The 9,921-nt window shown below is 40.1% G+C and overlaps 1 long non-coding RNA gene across 1 annotated transcript; it reads left to right on the forward strand.

Annotated features, from left to right (window-relative positions):
- The first annotated feature begins 1,035 nt into the window (after positions 1-1,035).
- Positions 1,036-8,891, forward strand: LOC143419461 (uncharacterized). Its single transcript, XR_013099440.1, has 2 exons — positions 1,036-4,570; positions 4,872-8,891. It is a non-coding gene; the product is annotated as an uncharacterized LOC143419461 (long non-coding RNA).
- Positions 8,892-9,921: the final 1,030 nt, after the last annotated feature.

The raw sequence follows: 9,921 nt of genomic DNA on the forward strand, positions 1-9,921 counted from the left end.
TGGTTATATAAATGATACCAATGATACCAAACAAGGCAAGATAAACAGTTTTTAAAGATGAAATAACGAGGGAAAATCAAAAGTAGTCAAAAACGGCCAATTATACCCTGGACCCCAGAGGGTTAATCCCATGTTTTAAAATGTAAATGATACACTACATGTATAAAGGCTAATTTACCCCATGGAGCCCTGCTCTCACATACTGGGTTAATAAAACTCGTAACCATAAGATGTATAAATGGGTTTATTCTTGTACCTCCACTCCACAGTGGCCAAATTCTTGACCCCGGTGAACAGGTGATCGTTTCCACCTCTGTCTCCTCTTTGGTCCCTAAAACATATCAGAAAAAGATTAATTTGCAAAAATTTAAATTAGCTGTACGTAGGAGGCAATATACAAAAAAAACGTGGGACCCGCCAAATGAACTAGTTCACAGGCGATGACTTCTTATTAAAATTATATTAAAAAAACATCTCTAACCAAATGCCAAAAGCCTAACAACACAGCCACTTTAAGCTTTGAACTTTTGCTCCTTCAGATTTTCATATACTTACATTTAAAACTGTACTCCTCGCCTGCTTCGTCTGCCATTTATACAGGAACAGAAATCTCGTTTAGCCCACAATGAATCCTGGGATATGGTGGGCCATGAAGGATACAAGTGACCTGTCCTTCAAATCCGGGGAAGCGGAGGATGCATTTGTGGGCCGCATTTAGAGGAGCCTTTGAACTTGGACAGCCTTCATCGATTCGCTGTGACGTAATAAGCCCCTGAAATTGCCCCCGGAGCTCCAGTTCAGTCACAGCTACATATATCATATATGTTGTAGAGAATCGCTCACACGGCTGCCAGGACGAAAGCTTTCGAAGTACAGACAGCTACATATATTTTCTTCTGGATGGGTAAACAAAGCCGCTGTGTGGGTGAACAACAATAAAGCGTTCATCATTAAAGCAAAGGTAAGGGCTACACAGCTAGCTTAAACAAACTACCATGTGGAAATCTTAGGTTTTGTTGACTTGGACATTGTCGAGAAGGGAAATTATTTTACTGCTATAGTTAAATAATTGTCATCATTACCATTGCATTAATAATAAAATCTGGAGTTTATATTGCATTCAGGGGTTAAACAGTGTCTCTTTCAGAAAGACTGAGTTGCAGGCTGACAGGAAGTTGTATGCAGAAGTGAAAGCAGGAAGTTATTTTGAGCCGCAGGCTAAGACGAGGCTTTAACAATTTAACAGATAGCTTTAAGAAGGCCTTAAGCAGTTATGACTATTTTATACACAATGCATATCTGTGCTTATTAAAGAGTTGGAGCTCGGTCAATTAATTGGGGGTCGGAAGCTTTGTTCGGCGCGATGTTCGGACAATCTATTGTGCAAGTGACTTGGAGCCATAGAAGGAATTGCAATACATGCTTACAAAACACTTATATATCAGATCATTTTATATTAAGGTTTTAGTAGAGGTTCTTGGTTAAAACATTTATTTAGTAGAAGACATACACATAGTCTCAGTGAGCCTCTGGTCTGGTAAAAGGTCAGAAGTGCGAGAGGTGACATCGAGGCTGAGTGAGGTCGTGACACACACACACTTTAAATTAGATTTATTTAGAGGAACCGTCCTTGTTGTCTCGGCAAGAAAGAGGAACAATTCATTTTAAGATAAGAACGGAAAGTACCAAGCCATGAAAATAGAAGATGATTTTCTGGGTGAAAAGTCATGATGATGTTGATCTGATCTATGTATAAAATGTACCGGTGACGCATGAAGGGGCGTCAGTAAACAAACCCTGATGCTATAAAATATCTGTTCATGCTTTGATTAAGTCGAAGACTACTTCCTGTCTGCGTACAGAGTTGTCTTCCCACGCGTGTATTCATTAAAATCATCGTTTGACTTCACCCGGCCGGATCGGTGTGGTTATTCTTCGATCACCTCTTGTACCCTTCCTCAATATTGAATCTTAACATTTGGGGGCTTCGTCCGGTTATTGAGGAGGGAGAGTTGGAGGTTTAGACGGAGAAATCCGGGGTCTTAGGTGGTCTGACGGGCAGACATGAATTCCAGTGGTCTAAGTGAGTGGACATAAGCCGGCTTATCCAAAAGGTAAGGCACTACCTGTTGAATTATTTCCAAAGTGTGCCAAATTGGATATGATAAAATTTAAGTCTACTCACTGAAGTTACTGGTGGATGTCTGTTTTGATTTTGATGAGAATGTCATGACAGTACTGAGGATTTAAAGCAGTTGGACTGCTGGAAAGGATTTAATGCGGTTGGACCGCGGGAAGCAGTTGGACTGCTGGAAATGATTTTAGTATATTAGGGAATTTGGTTATTTTTTGGTTATAAGGTTGGACCTGCTTCAGTCTTACACTTTGTTGGGTGTTTTATTGTTGTTTCAAAGTATTATAAATTATTTTAGAACGCCAGTTGGACTGGTAGGAAGCGCAGAGCCCGGAGGTTACGCTCCCTCCTTGTCGTGGACGCGCGACATTGACCTCTCGGCGAAGAGGGATAGTTCAGTGTGGTTTAACTGTGGGGTACAGGGCATCCTGGAATTAAACTAGGAGTTAGAATCTCCTTACCGTTTGGAACGGTATCTGCGCTTTTTTGGGCAGCAAAGGTTGGACCTTGGGTGTTGGACACTTTTAAATTGAGTTAGGGATTTTAGAAATGAGGCCAGAAACTGTTGGACAGATACTGGTTAATTGATTACAAAAAGTTGGACTTTATCGGTTAGACCGTTAACTGAAATTTGTCTAAATTGGTTAGGCGCTAAAGCTGACAGATCTGACAGTAGTTGTAAATATAAGACGTCTTTGTAATAAGAGATCTCTGTGTGAAAGGAGTCTGAGGCAATGCTGGAGCTATTTTTAGACGGTGTGTGTGTGAGTGAAAATGCAAATGAGTAAGCAGTGAACTGTTTAAGCCACAGTTGGTTTTACAAATACTGCTGCAAACATTGTTGAGTGTGTGTTTCAAATGCCATTTATGTTTATTAGAGGACTATAAATAAAGTTTTGAGTTGCCGTAGTGGATGTATAGTAATTGACTGAGTTTGGATGTAGATATATAAATATATTGAGTGCACTGTATATACTTAAGACTAACACATCACTTTCAGTAGTAACTTTTCTCCAGCATTAGTTGCTGGTGGGTTTTATTTTTTCAATTTCTTGTGTGTGCGGTGAGAATTAATGGAGGTTTCAATTTTTTGTTTGTTTGTTTTTTACTTGCTCTTTTTGATTATGACAAGCATGTCTAAAATACTCTTAGGAAAGTGTGTTGAGTTATATTCCTTAACTCTAGTCACAGTTTAAGTGTGAATGCGGTGACTAGAAGCTTTGACATGATGAATAAAGGTGTGAGAGGTATTTCTTGGGTGATGTAAAGTAGGACGTTTTAAAGTTTGAAAGTGTTTTTAATTTGAGAGAGGCATGAGTGATGTTATAAGAGTTTAGTTTATTTAAAAGGTGTGTGTGAGAGGATTATGAAATCATTGTGTGAATAATGCTACATTTTAGGTCAAAAGTTAGTAGAATTACAGAGGGTTTGTAGATTGTAAATACAAAATAAGTTTGATTAGCCTGGAGAAACAGCAAAGCAGCTTGAGCTGCTCTGAGCAGCTGCGTGCTGTGTGTGTGTAACAGGAAATGGTGTGGGTGACAGGAAGTTTGCATGCCCATATAAGGTGACGAGTGAGCACCCAGAGAGAGAAACAGATGAGTTAAACTCTAGGCAGATAAAGCGAATGGAGGTTTTGAGAAAAGAAATGAAAAGGATATTAATTGTATGTTTTAGTGTGTCAACACAGATTACAGATAAATGAAGGTGGACTTCTCTCAACTTGGAATTTTGAGTACGGCGCCAAAACCACTAGAGTAGCATAATTGGGGGAAAACAGGCCAGATTTTGGCTTAAAATTTTACAGCTTGACCTCGCACTTGTCCCCATCCTGAGAAGAAGCTCAAAGGACAGTTAATCTCCTGATGAAGACCGACAGAACATCGTGGACTTGAGAAGAATTACTAGCAGGCAAAAGACAGTGCAACGGAAACCACACTGACGACACCAGCAGCAGCATGAAAGGAACCACGAGGTGGAAACATGTACTGTAAATTACAGGCTGGGCAGTTGAACAGTGGGATAATGAACGGTGGTAAAGCACTGGACACTGATTGTCAGATTTGTCTTGCTTGGAGTAATCTTGAAAGGGACGAGTGAAAGGATCAACAGACAAGAAGAAACCACGTGATGAACCATGCACGGTGGACAGCAGGCTGGTAAGAACAGTGTGACATGACTGTTTAAAGGCACTGAATGTGGTATTTTGCCAGGCTGGGACTTGATCCAAAAGGAAAATACTGAAGAGAAACAGAGAAGAAACAGACTGTGTTTGCTGGAATTCAAGACAACAAAAGGACACTGAGAGAAGAGGACGGTGACCAGTGAGAGGTGAAGCTGGACGACTTCGACTGTGAGAATACAGGGTGTAATTGGACTGAAAGTGAAGCTTGAACTCATGATGGTTTAGAGATGTCCACCGTCACAAACAAAGAGGTAAACAAGAATAGAAAACATACATAGACAAAGTGTTACATGTGAAATTATTTCTGGAAAGAATCAGAAGTGAGATAGTTTTGAATTAAGAAATCAGAGAAAAGATGCATGAATTAAACCTGACTATAACATATAGAGGCAATGAAGAAAGCAGCTTACACTCACTGAACATTAACAAAATACATAGGAAAAGCAATGAAGACCTGCTTACACGTATATACATAACATAAGTTGGGATTTCTGACCAGACAAAGGGAAACGGGTAGTTTAAGTATATATGAAAATAATGAAAATGTCTCAGTTGTGTTTCTATAGGGGCGAAACAGATCTGGATCAATTTTCCACGTGCAGCGGTCGGAAGAGACCTGTAGGTTAACTTGACTGGACATGCCAAGGCAAGTTTCTGGTTGAATTGTTTACAGCGCCATGTCTCCATAAACCTGACAAGTGGGCCCTAGCTTCTGGCTGAGGAGCATGAAAGCTGTTAATAAGGTGGGAACTTAAAATTTGGGTTAGCAAATTTGGGAAAGAAACTGACGGCTTAAGTGGAGAATTGTGCAGGAGTCTGACACACTGCAAAAGCAACATATGCAAATTCACATACACAAGCAGAAAATGCATTAACCTTATGAAGACAAGACAAGCTCATCGAGATTAATGCATAAATACAGATTAAACTTGGCTAAGAACACAAACATATGCAATGAAGAACAGCTTGCTATTTTGTATGAATGATACAATGGTGTGAATGTTTAATAAAATACATTTGTGTTTGTAATTGAGGAATAGAAGAAGCCATATGACAAAGGGGGTTATGTTTTATGCTGAATTGAAGTATGTTACAGAGCATAAGGGGGTGATTGTTGTGTGCAAATTGTGTGGTTTTAATGAGACTTTTGGTGTATTGAGGAGGTGAAATTATGTGGTGGCAAGACTTGTGTGTTTAAGGTTGTTGAGGTTGTTGTGGTGAGGGGTTGATTCTGTCAGTTAGGTTGTTGTTGTTATTTTTGTTTTTAATAGAGGGAGTTTTAGGAAACATGGACATGTCTGGGAGGGGCCCATTATTTTGTAACAGTGCACTTAAAGAAAACCTGTCAGGTGATTTTGTTTTGTTTTTATGAGCTAACAATCAGCTCTATTTTTCATTTCTGTTTTAAGCAGGCCTGCAACAGTGAATAACGGCGCTGAAAATTCTCGGGAGGAGCAAATATAAGGGGGCTTTCCAGATTACAATTGGCTGAGGAGAAAGCTACCTGTGGGGACTGATCAAGGTCGTAAGTCCCTGTAAAAAGGATTTTATGCGAGTCAATCCAGTCCAAAAGCATAAAGAAATATTTTCCTATGGAAAATAAAAAATGACGGAGCTCATTTTGCTGAGGGTGGAGTATCTGATCGTGCGGGAGGCTCCACTATCAGCAAATACATGGTGTGACTGCATGTGAGTGAATGTGAGACTGTATGTGAGTGAGGATGAATTAATGTGGACAAACAATTTGTTTTTACCAGAGAAGATTTCTGTTTTGTTTTATTAGGTGGGGTTAGATTATGGGATTATAGTATATTGTTGGGAGAAGGCCAAATGCTAAAGGGGAAATATTTTTTGATGTAACTCAGTTATCATTAATTGAAGAAACATATGACTGATAACTGTTCTGTTTTAAGTTTATTTTATGACATACATTGGATCATGAGTGGGGAAACTGAGCATTTTTAAGTTTTGTATAGTATCTTGACACATGAAATGTATCAAGATAAAGGGGGGTTTAGGGTTTAATAATTTAATTGTTTAATAATTTAGGATCATTTTAGGACCTTTTGGGTTTTTGATCATTTGGATATGGTAAAACTGAAACTGTTATTTTTAAGTTAAGGTTAAAGGATTAAAAGTGAACTTGTCACGGTTTGCGAGGCAAGCCGTGTGGAGTTGTAGAAAAGGACCCAAAAGGCGGCAGCTCTGGTGCAGGTGAATATTTATTTACAACGGTGGGCACAAAACAGCACTGGTGGAAAAACAAGAAACCGGAAACCTAAACTGGGTAAGCTAATAACACAAACCAGAAACGAGACGCAGGGAGACCGAGGGGAAACAACATAGACGAACCAGCAACTACCATAACAGAAGACACAACTTAAATACACCCAGAGAAAGTACGGGGAGAACATAGATATAACAGGCTGGGGGAAACATGGAATAAATACAAAGAGAGACGAGAGCTCATAAATACACAGAGGGGCACAAGGGGGTAAGAGTCACAAAGGGAAAAACACTTAGGGAACACCACAATAGGACACCTGAGAAAACCTGGCCTAAATAAGGAGCGAAAATACAAGGAACCAAGAATACTGGGCCAACATGGCCCAGGACCATGACAGAACTGAATCCTGTTTAGAAGATACAATGCTGGTTTTTCAAAGCTGTGAATAAATCTTAGAGGGAAAATTAGTGAGGGTTGAAGGAGTAGAACAGGTTTGATTTTTTGATCTTTAGAAGAAGTGGTTATAATGTAGGCTTACACATACAGATATTACATGGAAGGTATTTTTAGGATAAAGGGGGAGCTTCTACGTAGAAATGATTTTTATACATATTGCATTTTGTGCTTTTAAAGGAGTTGTGGCTCAAATTTGTCTCTGGAGGGTCACGAGCCTTTGGCTAGCGCTATGATTAGCCAATCTACTGTGAGGATAATATGAGTTCATGAAGGATTGCACACGCTTACAGACACCGAGTTAAGAAACACACATGACAGTATTGATTCCAGGCAAAAGGCCTCAAATTCATTTAGCTTTTAACTGAACTTAAAAAAGGACCAAAGAGGAAGGAAAGCATATATTTTGGTTAAGTCTGATACATTAGAATTAGAAGGTATTGTTACATTAAAGGGAGCAAATGAAATAAAAAGGCTATACCAAAATGGGTTATAACATAGGAAATGTGAGGTTAAAATGAAGTTAACACATAGGAGTTGTTTCAAGGCAGCATTTAGCTATGATGAAATGTATACAGGAGTAATTGCTTATATGCTTAAACTTAATTGATTAAAGTGGTTGTTTTCTTTTGGAGTAGAGGAACTTGCAGCAGCGACAATTTGTGCACAGGATGTTGATGATCAGATAAGGGAAAGTAGAGCGAGCAACTGGACGTGAAACCAGCGCTTAAAGAATTTTAAAGTGATGAGTAACGTTGAAGAATATACATAAATACAAGTCAATAAGTTAAGAAGATAATTAGGATCAGGCTTTTGATTAAAGAGTCCCAGATAGGATAAGTTAGGGAGGTGCAGGAAAAGGTGTTTTGTTTCTTTTGCAGAAGATCGATCTCGGCGACCACAGGAGGGGCGAGGATCCTGGAGATCTCGAGGTTCGAGACCACCAGAGAAGGGTCTGCGTGAGGACACAATGTATTGTGACCTCTGGTGTTCCAGAGGTCATGAGGGGGAGTGTCGAGAAGGGAAATTATTTTACTGCTATAGTTAAATAATTGTCATCATTACCATTGCATTAATAATAAAATCTGGAGTTTATATTGCATTCAGGGGTTAAACAGTGTCTCTTTCAGAAAGACTGAGTTGCAGGCTGACAGGAAGTTGTATGCAGAAGTGAAAGCAGGAAGTTATTTTGAGCCGCAGGCTAAGACGAGGCTTTAACAATTTAACAGATAGCTTTAAGAAGGCCTTAAGCAGTTATGACTATTTTATACACAATGCATATCTGTGCTTATTAAAGAGTTGGAGCTCGGTCAATTAATTGGGGGTCGGAAGCTTTGTTCGGCGCGATGTTCGGACAATCTATTGTGCAAGTGACTTGGAGCCATAGAAGGAATTGCAATACATGCTTACAAAACACTTATATATCAGATCATTTTATATTAAGGTTTTAGTAGAGGTTCTTGGTTAAAACATTTATTTAGTAGAAGACATACACATAGTCTCAGTGAGCCTCTGGTCTGGTAAAAGGTCAGAAGTGCGAGAGGTGACATCGAGGCTGAGTGAGGTCGTGACACACACACACTTTAAATTAGATTTATTTAGAGGAACCGTCCTTGTTGTCTCGGCAAGAAAGAGGAACAATTCATTTTAAGATAAGAACGGAAAGTACCAAGCCATGAAAATAGAAGATGATTTTCTGGGTGAAAAGTCATGATGATGTTGATCTGATCTATGTATAAAATGTACCGGTGACGCATGAAGGGGCGTCAGTAAACAAACCCTGATGCTATAAAATATCTGTTCATGCTTTGATTAAGTCGAAGACTACTTCCTGTCTGCGTACAGAGTTGTCTTCCCACGCGTGTATTCATTAAAATCATCGTTTGACTTCACCCGGCCGGATCGGTGTGGTTATTCTTCGATCACCTCTTGTACCCTTCCTCAATATTGAATCTTAACAACATAAACAGTGTAGGGCCAGAAAAGTTCTGGTAGGATTAATTTGTCACATTAAGTAAATGAATCCTACAGTTTAAATGAGCCACGCTGACAGCCAAGGTCACTGAATTTGGCCTGGAAGGCGGGGTCAGGAGAGGTGTGCTCACCTGTTGGTGCCACACTCTACTATCTGTCATATTTACTAAGTTAAACTCAAAGATGTTCAAAAGACCACAGTACTGTTTTTGCCTGCCAGGTGGGCGTGTCCCAGCAGCTTTGATGTCAGGTGAAAACTATGGATGGATCAACAATCATGACAGTTAAAAAATTTAACATTTAAACCAGACAAACTGTGATACACTTTTTCAGGTCTTAGCCGCAGAATGCTATCAACAGGTTTAAATGCCAGAAGTTTGACGATGTTCTGATCGTCGTGCTGAATTTGTGGCGTATCTAGTTAAGAAATAAACCCGTTTGTTTGGGCGTCACACAGCTCTTGATGTCCACGCCTGACTGTGGGAGAGTGTCACGGGTGCAGCAGCTGTTTGGCTTCGTGGAGCTCCTCTGTGTTTGTAGGACTTCATGTCCTGGATGGACGAGCGGTTTGGTTCAGCGCACAGGAGAAACGGGGGTCTGTGTGGTAATGTTAACGTGAATGTTGTGATTGGTTGGGCAGGGGGCCTTTGATGACACGCTTAATGAGAGGTCTGAGGGAGCAGCTCAGCGGGGCGAGGGGGGAGACCTCCCACATCAAACGGAGACCCCGTCCCCCTCTGACTCCTCCCCCTCCCTGCAGACCCTCACAGAGAGGCAGCGAGCGTCCATGTCAGCACATGAATACAAACACTGAGCTCTCGCTGGAGTCCAGCTTTTATGATTCTGCTTTATTCTGGTGCATTTCTCTACCATCTGTACGTTTCACACGTTAGCCTTTACAAACAGCTCTGAAATATTTACATCTTTTGTTTTGCACACAGTGAATTT

This window comes from Maylandia zebra, linkage group LG7 (assembly GCF_041146795.1).
Source record: "Maylandia zebra isolate NMK-2024a linkage group LG7, Mzebra_GT3a, whole genome shotgun sequence".
Taxonomy (NCBI): Eukaryota; Metazoa; Chordata; class Actinopteri; order Cichliformes; family Cichlidae; genus Maylandia; species Maylandia zebra.